This window comes from Acomys minous (genome assembly GCF_964271855.1).
Source record: "Acomys minous genome assembly, contig: scaffold_26, whole genome shotgun sequence".
In the NCBI taxonomy this organism is placed as follows: domain Eukaryota; kingdom Metazoa; phylum Chordata; class Mammalia; order Rodentia; family Muridae; genus Acomys; species Acomys minous.
Genome location: NW_028182179.1, coordinates 1,290,367 through 1,310,361, shown reverse-complemented (window position 1 = coordinate 1,310,361; position 19,995 = coordinate 1,290,367).

Genomic DNA, 19,995 nt, shown 5'->3' with positions numbered 1-19,995 from the left:
AGAAGTGTGCAACTTTTTTCCTGAGTTAGAAAATGTCGAGAAACGGTCGTTTCTGCTAGCGCTGTGCTTCTACACGTGTATTTGCTGAACGGTGAAAGCGCACAGTAATGCACTTTTCTCCCAGCAAATACACTGTTTCTAAGGAAATGGGAACACACTGAGGAGACACTTGTGGGAGCTACTGTGACTAAAACTGAGCTTCCCTACGCACAGGGAAGCAAGAGAAATGCTGATTTCATCAAGCCCAGTTACATACTCAGAATCTGTACTACTGCGCAAATTGGCATGAATCTGTAGGCAAAAAACTCATTTCTGACAAAGTTGCCCAAATGCATCTCAGAAGTGTGCAACTTGTTCCCTGAGTTAGAAAACGTTGAGAAACGTTCGTTTCTGCTAGCGCTGTGCTTCTACACATGTATTTGCTGAACGGTGAAAGCGCACAGTGATGCACTTTTCTCCCAGCAAATACACTGTTTCTAAGGAAATGGGAACACACTGAGGAGACACTTGTGGGAGCTACTGTGACTCAAACTGAGCTTCCCTACGCACAGGGAAGCAAGAGAAATGCTGATTTCATCAAGCCCAGTTACATACTCAGAATCTCTACTACTCTGCAAATAGGCATGTCTCTGTAGGCAAAAAACTCATTTCTGACAAAGTTGCCCAAATGCATCTCAGAAGTCTGCAACTTGTTCCCTGATTTAGAAAACGTCAAGAAACGGTCATATCTTCTAACGCTGTGCTTCTACACATGTATTTGCTGAACGGTGAAAGCGCACAGTAATGCACTTTTCTCCCAGCAAATAAACTGTTTCTAAGGAAATGGGAACACACTGAGGAGACACTTGTGGGAGCTACTGTGACTAAAACTGAGCTTCCCTACGCACAGGGAAGCAAGAGAAATGCTGATTTCATCAAGCCCAGTTACATACTCAGAATCTGTACTACTGCGCAAATAGGCATGTCTCTGTAGGCAAAAAACTCATTTCTGACAAAGTTGCCCAAATGCATCTCAGAAGTGTGCAACTTGTTTCTTGAGTTAGAAAATGTCGAGAAACGGTCGTTTCTGCTAGCGCTGTGCTTCTACACGTGTATTTGCTGAACGGTGAAAGCGCACAGTAATGCACTTTTCTCCCAGCAAATACACTGTTTCTAAGGAAATGGGAACACACTGAGGAGACACTTGTGGGAGCTACTGTGACTAAAACTGAGCTTCCCTACGCACAGGGAAGCAAGAGAAATGCTGATTTCATCAAGCCCAGTTACATACTCAGAATCTGTACTACTGCGCAAATAGGCATGTCTCTGTAGGCAAAAAACTCATTTCAGACAAAGTTGCCCAAATGCATCTCAGAAGTGTGCAACTTTTTTCCTGAGTTAGAAAATGTCGAGAAACGGTCGTTTCTGCTAGCGCTGTGCTTCTACACGTGTATTTGCTGAACGGTGAAAGCGCACAGTAATGCACTTTTCTCCCAGCAAATACACTGTTTCTAAGGAAATGGGAACACACTGAGGAGACACTTGTGGGAGCTACTGTGACTAAAACTGAGCTTCCCTACGCACAGGGAAGCAAGAATAATGCTGATTTCATCAAGCCCAGTTACATACTCAGAATCTGTACTACTGCGCAAATAGGCATGTCTCTGTAGGCAAAAAACTCATTTCTGACAAAGTTGCCCAAATGCATCTCAGGAGTGTGCAACTTGCTCCCTGAGTTAGAAAATGTCGAGAAACGGTCGTTTCTGCTAGCGCTGTGCTTCTACACATGTATTTGCTGAACGGTGAAAGCGCACAGTAATGCACTTTTCTCCCAGCAAATACACTGTTTCTAAGGAAATGGGAACACACTGAGGAGACACTTGTGAGAGCTACTGTGACTAAAACTGAGCTTCCCTACGCACAGGGAAGCAAGAGAAATGCTGATTTCATCAAGCCCAGTTACATACTCAGAATCTGTACTACTGCGCAAATTGGCATGAATCTGTAGGCAAAAAACTCATTTCTGACAAAGTTGCCCAAATGCATCTCAGAAGTGTGCAACTTCTTCCCTGAGTTAGAAAACGTCGAGAAACGTTCGTTTCTGCTAGCGCTGTGCTTCTACACATGTATTTGCTGAACGGTGAAAGCGCACAGTGATGCACTTTTCTCCCAGCAAATACACTGTTTCTAAGGAAATGGGAACACACTGAGGAGACACTTGTGGGAGCTACTGTGACTAAAACTGAGCTTCCCTACGCACAGGGAAGCAAGAGAAATGCTGATTTCATCAAGCCCAGTTACATACTCAGAATCTCTACTACTCTGCAAATAGGCATGTCTCTGTAGGCAAAAAACTCATTTCTGACAAAGTTGCCCAAATGCATCTCAGAAGTCTGCAACTTGTTCCCTGATTAGAAAACGTCAAGAAACGGTCATATCTTCTAACGCTGTGCTTCTACACATGTATTTGCTGAACGGTGAAAGCGCACAGTAATGCACTTTTCTCCCAGCAAATACACTGTTTCTAAGGAAATGGGAACACACTGAGGAGACACTTGTGGGAGCTACTGTGACTAAAACTGAGCTTCCCTACTCACAGGGAAGCAAGAGAAATGCTGATTTCATCAAGCCCAGTTATATACTCAGAATCTGTACTACTGCGCAAATAGGCATGTCTCTATTAGGCAAAAAACTCATTTCTGACAAAGTTGCCCAAATGCATCTCAGAAGTGTGCAACATGTTTCTTGAGTTAGAAAATGTCGAGAAGCGGTCGTTTCTGCTAGCGCTGTGCTTCTACACGTGTATTTGCTGAACGGTGAAAGCGCACAGTAATGCACTTTTCTCCCAGCAAATACACTGTTTCTAAGGAAATGGGAACACACTGAGGAGACACTTGTGGGAGCTACTGTGACTAAAACTGAGCTTCCCTACACACAGGGAAGCAAGAGAAATGCTGATTTCATCAAGCCCAGTTACATACTCAGAATCTGTACTATTGCGCAAATAGGCATGTCTCTGTAGGCAAAAAACTCATTTCAGACAAAGTTGCCCAAATGCATCTCAGAAGTGTGCAACTTTTTTCCTGAGTTAGAAAATGTCGAGAAACGGTCGTTTCTGCTAGCGCTGTGCTTCTACACGTGTATTTGCTGAACGGTGAAAGCGCACAGTAATGCACTTTTCTCCCAGCAAATACACTGTTTCTAAGGAAATGGGAACACACTGAGGAGACACTTGTGGGACCTACTGTGACTAAAACTGAGCTTCCCTACGGACAGGGAAGCAAGAGAAATGCTGATTTCATCAAGCCCAGTTACATACTCAGAATCTGTACTACTGCGCGAATAGGCATGTCTCTGTAGGCAAAAAACTCATTTCTGACAAAGTTGCCCAAATGCATCTCAGAAGTGTGCAACTTGTTGACCGAGTTAGAAAACGTCGAGAAACTGTCGTTTCAGCTAGCGCTGTGCTTCTACACATGTATTTGCTGAACGGTGAAAGCGCACAGTAATGCACTTTTCTCCCAGCAAATACACTGTTTCTAAGAAAATGGGAACACACTGAGGAGACACTTGTGGGAGCTACTGTGACTAAAACTGAGCTTCCCTATGCACAGGGAAGCAAGAGAAATGCTGATTTCATCAAGCCCAGTTACATACTCAGAATCTGTACTACTGCGCAAATTGGCATGTCTCTGTAAGCAAAAAACTCATTTTTGAGATAGTTACACAATTGCACCTCAGAAGTGTGCAACTTGTTCCCTGAGTTAGAAAACGTCGAGAAACGTTCGTTTCTGCTAGCGCTGTGCTTCTACACATGTATTTGCTGAACGGTGAAAGCGCACAGTAATGCACTTTTCTCCCAGCAAATACACTGTTTCTAAGGAAATGGGAACACACTGAGGAGACACTTGTGGAAGCTACTGTGACTAAAACTGAGCTTCCCTACGCTAGGGAAGCAAGAGAAATGCTGATTTCATCAAGCCCAGTTACATACTCAGAATCTGTACTACTGCGCAAATAGGCATGTCTCTGTAGGCAAAAAACTCATTTCTGACAAAGTTGCCCAAATGCATCCCAGAAGTGTACAACTTTTTCCCTGAGTTAGAAAATGTCGAGAAACGGTCGTTTCTGCTAGCGCTGTGCTTCTACACATGTATTTGCTGAACAGTGAAAGCACAAAGTGATGCACTTTTCTCCCAGCAAATACACTGTTTCTAAGGAAATGAGAACACACTGAGGAGACACTTGTGGGAGCTACTGGGACTAAAACTGAGCTTCCCTATGCACAGGGAAGCAAGAGAAATGCTGATTTCATCAAGCCCAGTTACATACTCAGAATCTGTACTACTGCGCAAATAGGCATGTCTCTGTAGGCAAAAAACTCATTTCTGACAAAGTTGCCCAAATGCAAGTCAGAAGTGTGCAACTTGTTCCCTGAGTTAGAAAACGTCGAGAAACGGTCGTTTCTGCTAGCGCTGTGCTTCTACACATGTATTTGCTGAACGGTGAAAGCACAAAGTGATGCACTTTTCTCCCAGCAAATACACTGTTTCTAAGGAAATGGGAACACACTGAGGAGACACTTGTGGGAGCTACTGTGACTAAACTGAGCTTCCCTATGCACAGGGAAACAAGAGAAATGCTGATTTCATCAAGCCCAGTTACATACTCAGAATCTGTACTACTGCGCAAATAGGCATGTCTCTGTAGGCAAAAAACTCATTTCTGACAAAGTTGCCCAAATGCATCTCAGAAGTGTGCAACTTGTTCCCTGAGATAGAAAACGTCGAGAAACGTTCGTTTCTGCTAGCGCTGTGCTTCTACACATGTATTTGCTGAACGGTGAAAGCGCACAGTAATGCACTTTTGTCCCAGCAAATACATTGTTTCTAAGGAAATGGGAACACACTGAGGAGACACTTGTGGGAGCTACTGTGACTAAAACTGAGCTTCCCTACGCACAGGGAAGCAAGAGAAATGCTGATTTCATCCAGCCCAGTTACATACTCAGAATCTGTACTACTGCGCAAATAGGCATGTCTCTGTAGGCAAAAAACTCATTTCTGACAAAGTTGCCCAATTGCATCTCAGAAGTGTGCAACTTGTTCCCTGAGTTAGAAAACATCGAGAAACATTCATTTCTGCTAGTGCTGTGCTTCTACACATGTATTTGCTGAACGGTGAAAGCGCACAGTAATGCACTTTTCTACCAGCAAATACACTGTTTCTAAGGAAATGGGAACACACTGAGGAGACACTTGTGGGAGCTACTGTGACTAAAACTGAGCTTCCCTACGCACAGGGAAGCAAGAGAAATGCTGATTTCCTCAAGCCCAGTTACATACTCAGAATCTGTACTACTGCGCAAATAGGCATGTCTCTGTAGGCAAAAAACTCATTTCTGACAATGTTGCCCAAATGCATCTCAGAAGTGTGCGACTTGTTCCCTGAGTTAGAAAACGTCGAGAAACGTTCGTTTCTGCTAGTGCTGTGCTTCTACACATGTATTTGCTGAACGGTGAAAGCGCACAGTAATGCACTTTTCTACCAGCAAATACACTGTTTCTAAGGAAATGGGAACACACTGAGGAGACACTTGTGGGAGCTACTGTGACTAAAACTGAGCTTCCCTACGCACAGGGAAGCAAGAGAAATGCTGATTTCATCAAGCCCAGTTACATACTCAGAATCTATACTTCTCTGTAGGCAAAAAACTCATTTCAGACAAAGTTGCCCAAATGCATCTCAGAAGTGTGCAACTTGTTCCCTGAGTTAGAAAACGTCGAGAAACGGTCATTTCTGCTAGCGCTGTGCTTCTACACATGTATTTGCTGAACGGTGAAAGCGCACAGTAATGCACTTTTCTCCCAGCAAATACACTGTTTCTAAGGAAATGGGAACACACTGAGGAGACACTTGTGGGAGCTACTGTGACTAAAACTGAGCTTCCCTACGCACAGGGAAGCAAGAGAAATGCTGATTTCATCCAGCCCAGTTACATACTCAGAATCTGTACTACTGCGCAAATAGGCATGTCTCTGTAGGCAAAAAACTCATTTCTGACAAAGTTGCCCAAATGCATCTCAGAAGTGTGCAACTTGTTCCCTGAGTTAGAAAACGTCGAGAAACGTTCGTTTCTGCTAGCGCTGTGCTTCTACACATGTATTTGCTGAACGGTGAAAGCGCACAGTAATGCACTTTTCTCCCAGCAAATACACTGTTTCTAAGGAACTGGGAACACACTGAGGAGACACTTGTGGGAGCTACTGTGATTAAAACTGAGCTTCCCTACGCGCAGGGAAGCAAGAGAAATGCTGATTTAATCAAGCCCAGTTACATACTCAGAATCTGTACTACTGCGCAAATAGGCATGTCTCTGTAGGCAAAAAACTCATTTCTGACAAAGTTGCCCAAATGAATCTCAGAAGTGTGCAACTTGTTCCCTGAGTTAGAAAACGTCGAGAAACGGTCGTTTCTGCTAGCGCTGTGCTTCTACACATGTATTTGCTGAACGGTGAAAGCGCACAGTAATGCACTTTTCTCCCTGCAAATACACTGTTTCTGAGGAAATGGGAACACACTGAGGAGACACTTGTGGGAGCTACTGTGACTAAAACTGAGCTTCTCTACGCACAGGGAAGCAAGAGAAATGCTGATTTCATCAAGCCCTGTTACATACTCAGAATCTGTACTTCTCTGTAGGCAAAAAACTCATTTCAGACAAAGTTGCCCGAATGCATCTCAGAAGTGTGCAACTTGTTCCCTGAGTTAGAAAACGTCAAAAAACGTTCGTTTCTGCTAGCGCTGTGTTTCTACACATGTATTTGCTGAACGGTGAAAGCGCACAGTAATACACTTTTCTCCCTGCAAATACACTGTTTCTGAGGAAACGGGAACACACTGAGGAGACACCTGTGGGAGCTACTGGGACAAAACTGAGCTTCCCTACGCACATGGAAGCAAGAGAAATGCTGATTTCATCCAGCCCAGTTACATACTCAGAATCTGTACTACTGCGCAAATAGGCATGTCTCTGTAGGCAAAAAACTCATTTCTGACAAAGTTGCCCAAATGCATCTCAGAAGTGTGCAACTTGTTCCCTGAGTTAGAAAACGTCGAGAAACGGTCGTTTCTGCTAGCGCTGTGCTTCTACACATGTATTTGCTGAACGGTGAAAGCGCACAGTGATGCACTTTTCTCCCAGCAAATACACTGTTTCTAAGGAAATGGGAACACACTAAGGAGTCACTTGTGGGAGCTACTGTGACTAAAACTGAGCTTCCCTACGCACAGGGAAGCAAGAGAAACGCTGATTTCATCAAGCCCAGTTACATACTCAGAATCTGTACTACTGCGCAAATAGGCATGTCTCTGTAGGCAAAAAACTCATTTCTGACAAAGTTGCCCAAATGCATCTCAGAAGTGTGCAACTTGTTCCCTGAGTTAGAAAACGTCGAGAAACGTTCGTTTCTGCTAGCGCTGTGTTTCTACACATGTATTTGCTGAACGGTGAAAGCGCACAGTAATGCACTTTTCTCCCAGCAAAAACACTGTTTCTAAGGAAATGGGAACACACTGAGGAGACACTTGTGGGAGCTACTGTGACTAAAAGTGAGCTTCCCTACGCACAGGGAAGCAAGAGAAATGCTGATTTCATCAAGCCCAGTTACATACTCAGAATCTGTACTACTGCGCAAATAGGCATGTCTCTGTAGGCATAAAACTCATTTCTGTCAAAGTTGCCCAAATGCATCTCAGAAGTGTGCAACTTGTTCCCTGAGTTAGAAAACGTCGACAAACGGTCGTATCTGCTAGCGCTGTGCTTCTACACATGTATTTGCTGAACGGTGAAAGCGCACAGTAATGCACTTTTCTCCCAGCAAATATACTGTTTCTACGGAAATAGGAACACACTGAGGAGACACTTGTGGGAGCTACTGTGACTAAAACTGAGCTTCCCTATGCACAGCGAAGCAAGAGAAATGCTGATTTCATCAAGCCCAGTTACATACTCAGAATCTGTACTACTGCGCAAATAGGCATGTCTCTGTAGGCAAAAAACTCATTTCTGACAAAGTTGCAAAAATGCATCTCAGAAGTGTGCAACTTGTTCCCTGAGTTAGAAAACGTTGAGAAACGGTCGTTTCTGCTAGAGCTGTGCTTCTACACATGTATTTGCTGAACGGTGAAAGCGCAGAGTAATGCACTTTTCTCCCAGCAAATACACTGTTTCTAAGGAAATGGGAACACACTGAGGAGACACTTGTGGGAGCTACTGTGACTAAAACTGAGCTTGCCTACGCACAGGGAAGCAAGAGAAATGCTGATTTCATCAAGCCCAGTTACATACTCAGAATCTGTACTACTGCGCAAATAGGCATGTCTCTGTAGGCAAAAAACTCATTTCTGACAAAGTTGCCCAAATGCATCTCAGAAGTGTGCAACTTGTTCCCTGAGTTAGAAAACGTCGAGAAACGGTCGTTTCAGCTAGCGCTGTGCTTCTACACATGTATTTGCTGAACGGTGAAAGCGCACAGTAATGCACTTTTCTCCCAGCAAATACACTGTTTCTAAGGAACTGGGAACACACTGAGGAGACACTTGTGGGAGCTACTGTGACTAAAACTGAGCTTCCCTACGCACAGGGAAGCAAGAGAAATGCTGATTTCATCAAGCCCAGTTACATACTCAGAATCTGTACTACTTCGCAAATTGGCATGTCTCTGTAAGCAAAAAACTCATTTTTGAGATAGTTACACAATTGCACCTCAGAAGTGTGCAACTTGTTCCCTGAGTTAGAAAACGTCGAGAAACGTTCGTTTCTGCTAGCGCTGTGCTTCTACACATGTATTTGCTGAACGGTGAAAGCGCACAGTAATGCACTTTTCTCCCAGCAAATACACTGTTTCTAAGGAACTGGGAACACACTGAGGAGACACTTGTGGGAGCTACTGTGACTAAAACTGAGCTTCCCTACGCACAGGGAAGCAAGAGAAATGCTGATTTCATCAAGCCCAGTTACATACTCAGAATCTGTACTACTGCGCAAATAGGCATGTCTCTGTAGGCAAAAAACTCATTTCTGACAAAGTTGCCCAAATGCATCCCAGAAGTGTACAACTTGTTCCCTGAGTTAGAAAATGTCGAGAAACGGTCGTTTCTGCTAGCGCTGTGCTTCTACACATGTATTTGCTGAACAGTGAAAGCACAAAGTGATGCACTTTTCTCCCAGCAAATACACTGTTTCTAAGGAAATGGGAACACACTGAGGAGACACTTGTGGGAGCTACTGGGACTAAAACTGAGCTTCCCTATGCACAGGGAAGCAAGAGAAATGCTGATTTCATCAAGCCCAATTACATACTCAGAATCTGTACTACTGCGCAAATAGGCATGTCTCTGTAGGCAAAAAACTCATTTCTGACAAAGTTGCCCAAATGCAAGTCAGAAGTGTGCAACTTGTTCCCTGAGTTAGAAAACGTCGAGAAACGGTCGTTTCTGCTAGCGCTGTGCTTCTACACATGTATTTGCTGAACGGTGAAAGCACAAAGTGATGCACTTTTCTCCCAGCAAATACACTGTTTCTAACGAAATGGGAACACACTGAGGAGACACTTGTGGGAGCTACTGTGACTAAACTGAGCTTCCCTATGCACAGGGAAACAAGAGAAATGCTGATTTCATCAAGCCCAGTTACATACTCAGAATCTGTACTACTGCGCAAATAGGCATGTCTCTGTAGGCAAAAAACTCATTTCTGACAAAGTTGCCCAAATGCATCTCAGAAGTGTGCAACTTGTTCCCTGAGTTAGAAAACGTCGAGAAACGTTCGTTTCTGCTAGCGCTGTGCTTCTACACATGTATTTGCTGAACGGTGAAAGCGCACAGTAATGCACTTTTCTCCCAGCAAATACACTGTATCTAAGGAAATGGGAACACACTGAGGAGACACTTGTGGGAGCTACTGTGAATAAAACTGAGCTTCCCTATGCACAGGGAAGCAAGAGAAATGCTGATTTCATCAAGCCCAGGTACATACTCGGAATCTGTACTACTGCGCAAATAGGCATGTCTCTGTAGGCAAAAAACTCATTTCTGACAAAGTTGCCCAAATGCATCTCAGAAGTGTGCAACTTGTTCCCTGAGTTAGAAAACATCGAGAAACGGTCGTTTCTGCTAGCGCTGTGCTTCTACACATGTATTTGCTGAACGGTGAAAGCGCACAGTAATGCACTTTTCTCCCAGCAAATACACTGTTTCTAAGGAAATGGGAACACACTGAGGAGACACTTGTGGGAGCTACTGTGACTAAAACTGAGCTTCCCTACGCACAGGGAAGCAAGAGAAATGCTGATTTCATCCAGCCCAGTTACATACTCAGAATCTGTACTACTGCGCAAATAGGCATGTCTCTGTAGGCAAAAAACTCATTTCTGACAAAGTTGCCCAATTGCATCTCAGAAGTGTGCAACTTGTTCCCTGAGTTAGAAAACTTCGAGAAACGTTCGTTTCTGCTAGCGCTGTGCTTCTACACATGTATTTGCTGAACGGTGAAAGCGCACAGTAATGCACTTTTCTCCCAGCAAATACACTGTGTCTAAGGAAATGGGAACACACTGAGGAGACACTTGTGGGCGCTACTGTGACTAAAACTGAGCTTCCCTACGCACAGGGAAGCAAGAGAAATGCTGATTTCATCCAGCCCAGTTACATACTCAGAATCTGTACTACTGCGCAAATAGGCATGTCTCTGTAGGCAAAAAACTCATTTCTGACAAAGTTGCCCAAATGCATCTCAGAAGTGTGCAACTTGCTCCCTGAGTTAGAAAATGTCGAGAAACGGTCGTTTCTGCTAGCGCTGTGCTTCTACACATGTATTTGCTGAACGGTGAAAGCGCACAGTGATGCACTTTTCTCCCAGCAAATACACTGTTTCTAAGGAAATGGGAACACACTGAGGAGACACTTGTGGGAGCTACTGTGACTAAAACTGAGGTTCGCTATGCACAGGGAAGCAAGAGAAATGCTGATTTCATCAAGCCCAGTTACATACTCAGAATCTCTACTACTCTGCAAATAGGCATGTCTCTGTAGGCAAAAAACTCATTTCTGACAAAGTTGCCCAAATGCATCTCAGAAGTCTGCAACTTGTTCCCTGATTTAGAAAACGTCAAGAAACGGTCATATCTTCTAACGCTGTGCTTCTACACATGTATTTGCTGAACGGTGAAAGCGCACAGTAATGCACTTTTCTCCCAGCAAATACACTGTTTCTAAGGAAATGGGAACACACTGAGGAGACACTTGTGGGAGCTACTGTGACTAAAACTGAGCTTCCCTACGCACAGGGAAGCAAGAGAAATGCTGATTTCATCAAGCCCAGTTACATACTCAGAATCTGTACTACTGCGCAAATAGGCATGTCTCTAGGCAAAAAACTCATTTCTGACAAAGTTGCCCAAATGCATCTCAGAAGTGTGCAACTTGTTTCTTGAGTTAGAAAATGTCGAGAAACGGTCGTTTCTGCTAGCGCTGTGCTTCTACACGTGTATTTGCTGAACGGTGAAAGCGCACAGTAATGCACTTTTCTCCCAGCAAATACACTGTTTCTAAGGAAATGGGAACACACTGAGGAGACACTTGTGGGAGCTACTGTGACTAAAACTGAGCTTCCCTACGCACAGGGAAGCAAGAGAAATGCTGATTTCATCAAGCCCAGTTACATACTCAGAATCTGTATTACTGCGCAAATAGGCATGTCTCTGTAGGCAAAAAACTCATTTCAGACAAAGTTGCCCAAATGCATCTCAGAAGTGTGCAACTTTTTTCCTGAGTTAGAAAATGTCGAGAAACGTTCGTTTCTGCTAGCGCTGTGCTTCTACACGTGTATTTGCTGAACGGTGAAAGCGCACAGTAATGCACTTTTCTCCCAGCAAATACACTGTTTCTAAGGAAATGGGAACACACTGAGGAGACACTTGTGGGAGCTACTGTGACTAAAACTGAGCTTCCCTACGCACAGGGAAGCAAGAGAAATGCTGATTTAATCAAGCCCAGTTACATACTCAGAATCTGTACTACTGCGCAAATAGGCATGTCTCTGTAGGCAAAAAACTCATTTCTGACAAAGTTTCCCAAATGCATCTCAGAAGTGTGCAACTTGTTCCCTGAGTTAGAAAACGTTGAGAAACGGTCGTTTCTGCTAGAGCTGTGCTTCTACACATGTATTTGCTGAACGGTGAAAGCGCAGAGTAATGCACTTTTCTCCCAGCAAATACACTGTTTCTAAGGAAATGGGAACACACTGAGGAGACACTTGTGGGAGCTACTGTGACTAAAACTGAGCTTGCCTACGCACAGGGAAGCAAGAGAAATGCTGATTTCATCAAGCCCAGTTACATACTCAGAATCTGTACTACTGCGCAAATAGGCATGTCTCTGTAGGCAAAAAAATCATTTCTGACAAAGTTGCCCAAGTGCATCTCAGAAGTGTGCAACTTGTTCCCTGAGTTAGAAAACGTCGAGAAACGGTCGTTTCAGCTAGCGCTGTGCTTCTACACATGTATTTGCTGAACGGTGAAAGCGCACAGTAATGCACTTTTCTCCCAGCAAATACACTGTTTCTAAGGAACTGGGAACACACTGAGGAGACACTTGTGGGAGCTACTGTGACTAAAACTGAGCTTCCCTACGCACAGGGAAGCAAGAGAAATGCTGATTTCATCAAGCCCAGTTACATACTCAGAATCTGTACTACTTCGCAAATTGGCATGTCTCTGTAAGCAAAAAACTCATTTTTGAGATAGTTACACAATTGCACCTCAGAAGTGTGCAACTTGTTCCCTGAGTTAGAAAACGTCGAGAAACGTTCGTTTCTGCTAGCGCTGTGCTTCTACACATGTATTTGCTGAACGGTGAAAGCGCACAGTAATGCACTTTTCTCCCAGCAAATACACTGTTTCTAAGGAACTGGGAACACACTGAGGAGACACTTGTGGGAGCTACTGTGACTAAAACTGAGCTTCCCTACGCACAGGGAAGCAAGAGAAATGCTGATTTCATCAAGCCCAGTTACATACTCAGAATCTGTACTACTGCGCAAATAGGCATGTCTCTGTAGGCAAAAAACTCATTTCTGACAAAGTTGCCCAAATGCATCCCAGAAGTGTACAACTTGTTCCCTGAGTTAGAAAATGTCGAGAAACGGTCGTTTCTGCTAGCGCTGTGCTTCTACACATGTATTTGCTGAACAGTGAAAGCACAAAGTGATGCACTTTTCTCCCAGCAAATACACTGTTTCTAAGGAAATGGGAACACACTGAGGAGACACTTGTGGGAGCTACTGGGACTAAAACTGAGCTTCCCTATGCACAGGGAAGCAAGAGAAATGCTGATTTCATCAAGCCCAATTACATACTCAGAATCTGTACTACTGCGCAAATAGGCATGTCTCTGTAGGCAAAAAACTCATTTCTGACAAAGTTGCCCAAATGCAAGTCAGAAGTTTGCAACTTGTTCCCTGAGTTAGAAAACGTCGAGAAACGGTCGTTTCTGCTAGCGCTGTGCTTCTACACATGTATTTGCTGAACGGTGAAAGCACAAAGTGATGCACTTTTCTCCCAGCAAATACACTGTTTCTAAGGAAATGGGAACACACTGAGGAGACACTTGTGGGAGCTACTGTGACTAAACTGAGCTTCCCTATGCACAGGGAAACAAGAGAAATGCTGATTTCATCAAGCCCAGTTACATACTCAGAATCTGTACTACTGCGCAAATAGGCATGTCTCTGTAGGCAAAAAACTCATTTCTGACAAAGTTGCCCAAATGCATCTCAGAAGTGTGCAACTTGTTCCCTGAGTTAGAAAACGTCGAGAAACGTTCGTTTCTGCTAGCGCTGTGCTTCTACACATGTATTTGCTGAACGGTGAAAGCGCACAGTAATGCACTTTTCTCCCAGCAAATACACTGTATCTAAGGAAATGGGAACACACTGAGGAGACAATTGTGGGAGCTACTGTGACTAAAACTGAGCTTCCCTATGCACAGGGAAGCAAGAGAAATGCTGATTTCATCAAGCCCAGGTACATACTCGGAATCTGTACTACTGCGCAAATAGGCATGTCTCTGTAGGCAAAAAACTCATTTCTGACAAAGTTGCCCAAATGCATCTCAGAAGTGTGCAACTTGTTCCCTGAGTTAGAAAACATCGAGAAACGGTCGTTTCTGCTAGCGCTGTGCTTCTACACATGTATTTGCTGAACGGTGAAAGCGCACAGTAATGCACTTTTCTCCCAGCAAATACACTGTTTCTAAGGAAATGGGAACACACTGAGGAGACACTTGTGGGAGCTACTGTGACTAAAACTGAGCTTCCCTACGCACAGGGAAGCAAGAGAAATGCTGATTTCATCCAGCCCAGTTACATACTCAGAATCTGTACTACTGCGCAAATAGGCATGTCTCTGTAGGCAAAAAACTCATTTCTGACAAAGTTGCCCAATTGCATCTCAGAAGTGTGCAACTTGTTCCCTGAGTTAGAAAACTTCGAGAAACGTTCGTTTCTGCTAGCGCTGTGCTTCTACACATGTATTTGCTGAACGGTGAAAGCGCACAGTAATGCACTTTTCTCCCAGCAAATACACTGTGTCTAAGGAAATGGGAACACACTGAGGAGACACTTGTGGGAGCTACTGTGACTAAAACTGAGCTTCCCTACGCACAGGGAAGCAAGAGAAATGCTGATTTCATCCAGCCCAGTTACATACTCAGAATCTGTACTACTGCGCAAATAGGCATGTCTCTGTAGGCAAAAAACTCATTTCTGACAAAGTTGCCCAAATGCATCTCAGAAGTGTGCAACTTGTTCCCTGAGTTAGAAAACGTCGAGAAACATTCATTTCTGCTAGCGCTGTGCTTCTACCCATGTATTTGCTGAACGGTGAAAGCGCACAGTAATGCACTTTTCTCCCAGCAAATACACTGTTTCTAAGGAAATGGGAACACACTGAGGAGACACTTGTGGGAGCTACTGTGACTAAAACTGAGCTTCCCTACGCACAGGGAAGCAAGAGTAATGCTGATTTCATCAAGCCCAGTTACATACTCAGAATCTGTACTACTGCGCAAATAGGCATGTCTCTGTAGGCAAAAAACTCATTTCTGACAAAGTTGCCCAAATGCATCTCAGAAGTGTGCAACTTGCTCCCTGAGTTAGAAAATGTCGAGAAACGGTCGTTTCTGCTAGCGCTGTGCTTCTACACATGTATTTGCTGAACGGTGAAAGCGCACAGTGATGCACTTTTCTCCCAGCAAATACACTGTTTCTAAGGAAATGGGAACACACTGAGGAGACACTTGTGGGAGCTACTGTGACTAAAACTGAGGTTCCCTATGCACAGGGAAGCAAGAGAAATGCTGATTTCATCAAGCCCAGTTACATACTCAGAATCTCTACTACTCTGCAAATAGGCATGTCTCTGTAGGCAAAAAACTCATTTCTGACAAAGTTGCCCAAATGCATCTCAGAAGTCTGCAACTTGTTCCCTGATTTAGAAAACGTCAAGAAACGGTCATATCTTCTAACGCTGTGCTTCTACACATGTATTTGCTGAACGGTGAAAGCGCACAGTAATGCACTTTTCTCCCAGCAAATACACTGTTTCTAAGGAAATGGGAACACACTGAGGAGACACTTGTGGGAGCTACTGTGACTAAAACTGAGCTTCCCTACGCACAGGGAAGCAAGAGAAATGCTGATTTCATCAAGCCCAGTTACATACTCAGAATCTGTACTACTGCGCAAATAGGCATGTCTCTAGGCAAAAAACTCATTTCTGACAAAGTTGCCCAAATGCATCTCAGAAGTGTGCAACTTGTTTCTTGAGTTAGAAAATGTCGAGAAACGGTCGTTTCTGCTAGCGCTGTGCTTCTACACGTGTATTTGCTGAACGGTGAAAGCGCACAGTAATGCACTTTTCTCCCAGCAAATACACTGTTTCTAAGGAAATGGGAACACACTGAGGAGACACTTGTGGGAGCTACTGTGACTAAAACTGAGCTTCCCTACGCACAGGGAAGCAAGAGAAATGCTGATTTCATCAAGCCCAGTTACATACTCAGAATCTGTATTACTGCGCAAATAGGCATGTCTCTGTAGGCAAAAAACTCATTTCAGACAAAGTTGCCCAAATGCATCTCAGAAGTGTGCAACTTTTTTCCTGAGTTAGAAAATGTCGAGAAACGTTCGTTTCTGCTAGCGCTGTGCTTCTACACGTGTATTTGCTGAACGGTGAAAGCGCACAGTAATGCACTTTTCTCCCAGCAAATACACTGTTTCTAAGGAAATGGGAACACACTGAGGAGACACTTGTGGGAGCTACTATGACTAAAACTGAGCTTCCCTACGCACAGGGAAGCAAGAGTAATGCTGATTTCATCAAGCCCAGTTACATACTCAGAATCTGTACTACTGCGCAAATAGGCATGTCTCTGTAGGCAAAAAACTCATTTCTGACAAAGTTGCCCAAATGCATCTCAGAAGTGTGCAACTTCTTCCCTGAGTTAGAAAACGTCGAGAAACGTTCGTTTCTGCTAGCGCTGTGCTTCTACACATGTATTTGCTGAACGGTGAAAGCGCACAGTGATGCACTTTTCTCCCAGCAAATACACTGTTTCTAAGGAAATGGGAACACACTGAGGAGACACTTGTGGGAGCTACTGTGACTAAAACTGAGCTTCCCTACGCACAGGGAAGCAAGAGAAATGCTGATTTCATCAAGCCCAGTTACATACTCAGAATCTCTGCTACTCTGCAAATAGGCATGTCTCTGTAGGCAAAAAACTCATTTCTGACAAAGTTGCCCAAATGCATCTCAGAAGTCTGCAACTTGTTCCCTGATTTAGAAAACGTCAAGAAACGGTCATATCTTCTAACGCTGTGCTTCTACACATGTATTTGCTGAACGGTGAAAGCGCACAGTAATGCACTTTTCTCCCAGCAAATACACTGTTTCTAAGGAAATGGGAACACACTGAGGAGACACTTGTGGGAGCTACTGTGACTAAAACTGAGCTTCCCTACGCACAGGGAAGCAAGAGAAATGCTGATTTCATCAAGCCCAGTTATATACTCAGAATCTGTACTACTGCGCAAATAGGCATGTCTCTAGTAGGCAAAAAACTCATTTTTGACAAAGTTGCCCAAATGCATCTCAGAAGTGTGCAACTTGTTTCTTGAGTTAGAAAATGTCGAGAAACGGTCGTTTCTGCTAGCGCTGTGCTTCTACACGTGTATTTGATGAACGGTGAAAGCGCACAGTAATGCACTTTTCTCCCAGCAAATACACTGTTTCTAAGGAAATGGGAACACACTGAGGAGACACTTGTGGGAGCTACTGTGACTAAAACTGAGCTTCCCTACAAACAGGGAAGCAAGAGAAATGCTGATTTCATCAAGCCCAGTTACATACTCAGAATCTGTACTACTGCGCAAATAGGCATGTCTCTGTAGGCAAAAAACTCATTTCCGACAAAGTTGCCCAAATGCATCTCAGAAGTGTGCAACTTTTTTCCTGAGTTAGAAAATGTTGAGAAACGGTCGTTTCTGCTAGCGCTGTGCTTCTACACGTGTATTTGCTGAACGGTGAAAGCGCACAGTAATGCACTTTTCTCCCAGCAAATACACTGTTTCTAAGGAAATGGGAACACACTGAGGAGACACTTGTGGGAGCTACTGTGACTAAAACTGAGCTTCCCTACAAACAGGGAAGCAAGAGAAATGCTGATTTCATCAAGCCCAGTTACATACTCAGAATCTGTACTACTGCGCAAATAGGCATGTCTCTGTAGGCAAAAAACTCATTTCTGACAAAGTTGCCCAAATGCATCTCAGAAGTGTGCAACTTGTTGACTGAGTTAGAAAACGTCGAGAAACGGTCGTTTCAGCTAGCGCTGTGCTTCTACACATGTATTTGCTGAACGGTGAAAGCGCACAGTAATGCACTTTTCTCCCAGCAAATACACTGTTTCTAAGGAAATGGGAACACACTGAGGAGACACTTGTGGGAGCTACTGTGACTAAAACTGAGCTTCCCTACGCACAGGGAAGCAAGAGAAATGCTGATTTCATCAAGCCCAGTTACATACTCAGAATCTGTACTACTGCGCAAATTGGCATGTCTCTGTAAGCAAAAAACTCATTTTTGAGATAGTTACACAATTGCACCTCAGAAGTGTGCAACTTGTTCCCTGAGTTAGAAAACGTTGAGAAACGGTCGTTTCAGCTAGCGCTGTGCTTCTACACATGTATTTGCTGAACGGTGAAAGCGCACAGTAATGCACTTTTCTCCCAGCAAATACACTGTTTCTAAGGAAATGGGAACACACTGAGGAGACACTTGTGGGAGCTACTGTGACTAAAACTGAGCTTCCCTACGCACAGGGAAGCAAGAGAAATGCTGATTTCATCAAGCCCAGTTACATACTCAGAATCTGTACTACTGCGCAAATAGGCATGTCTCTGTAGGCAAAAAACTCATTTCTGACAAAGTTGCCCAAATGCATCCCAGAAGTGTACAACTTGTTCCCTGAGTTAGAAAATGTCGAGAAACGGTCGTTTCTGCTAGCGCTGTGCTTCTACACATGTATTTGCTGAACAGTGAAAGCACAAAGTGATGCACTTTTCTCCCAGCAAATACACTGTTTCTAAGGAAATGGGAACACACTGAGGAGACACTTGTGGGAGCTACTGGGACTAAAACTGAGCTTCCCTATGCACAGGGAAGCAAGAGAAATGCTGATTTCATCAAGCCCAGTTACATACTCAGAATCTGTACTACTGCGCAAATAGGCATGTCTCTGTAGGCAAAAAACTCATTTCTGACAAAGTTGCCCAAATGCAACTCAGAAATGTGCAACTTGTTCCCTGAGTTAGAAAACGTCGAGAAACGGTCGTTTCTGCTAGCGCTGTGCTTCTACACATGTATTTGCTGAACGGTGAAAGCACAAAGTGATGCACTTTTCTCCCAGCAAATACACTGTTTCTAAGGAAATGGGAACACACTGAGGAGACACTTGTGGGAGCTACTGTGACTAAACTGAGCTTCCCTATGCACAGGGAAACAAGAGAAATGCTGATTTCATCAAGCCCAGTTACATACTCAGAATCTGTACTACTGTGCAAATAGGCATGTCTCTGTAGGCAAAAAACTCATTTCTGACAAAGTTGCACAAATGCAACTCAGAAGTGTGCAACTTGTTCCCTGAGTTAGAAAACGTCGAGAAACGGTCGTTTCTGCTAGCGCTGTGCTTCTACACATGTATTTGCTGAACGGTGAAAGCACAAAGTGATGCACTTTTCTCCCAGCAAATACACTGTTTCTAAGGAAATGGGAACACACTGAGGAGACACTTGTGGGAGCTACTGTGACTAAACTGAGCTTCCCTATGCACAGGGAAACAAGAGAAATGCTGATTTCATCAAGCCCAGTTACATACTCAGAATCTGTACTACTGTGCAAATAGGCATGTCTCTGTAGGCAAAAAACTCATTTCTGACAAAGTTGCACAAATGCATCTCAGAAGTGTGCAACTTGTTCCCTGAGTTAGAAAACGTCGAGAAACATTCATTTCTGCTAGTGCTGTGCTTCTACACATGTATTTGCTGAACGGTGAAAGCGCACAGTAATGCACTTTTCTCCCAGCAAATACACTGTTTCTAAGGAAATGGGAACACACTGAGGAGACACTTGTGGGAGCTACTGTGACTAAAACTGAGCTTCCTTACGCACAGGGAAGCAAGAGTAATGCTGATTTCATCCAGCCCAGTTACATACTCAGAATCTGTACTACTGCGCAAATAGGCATGTCTCTGTAGGCAAAAAACTCATTTCTGACAAAGTTGCCCAAATGCATCTCAGAAGTGTGCAACTTGTTCCCTGAGTTAGAAAACGTCAAGAAACGGTCATTTCTGCTAGCGCTGTGCTTCTACACATGTATTTGCTGAACGGTGAAAGC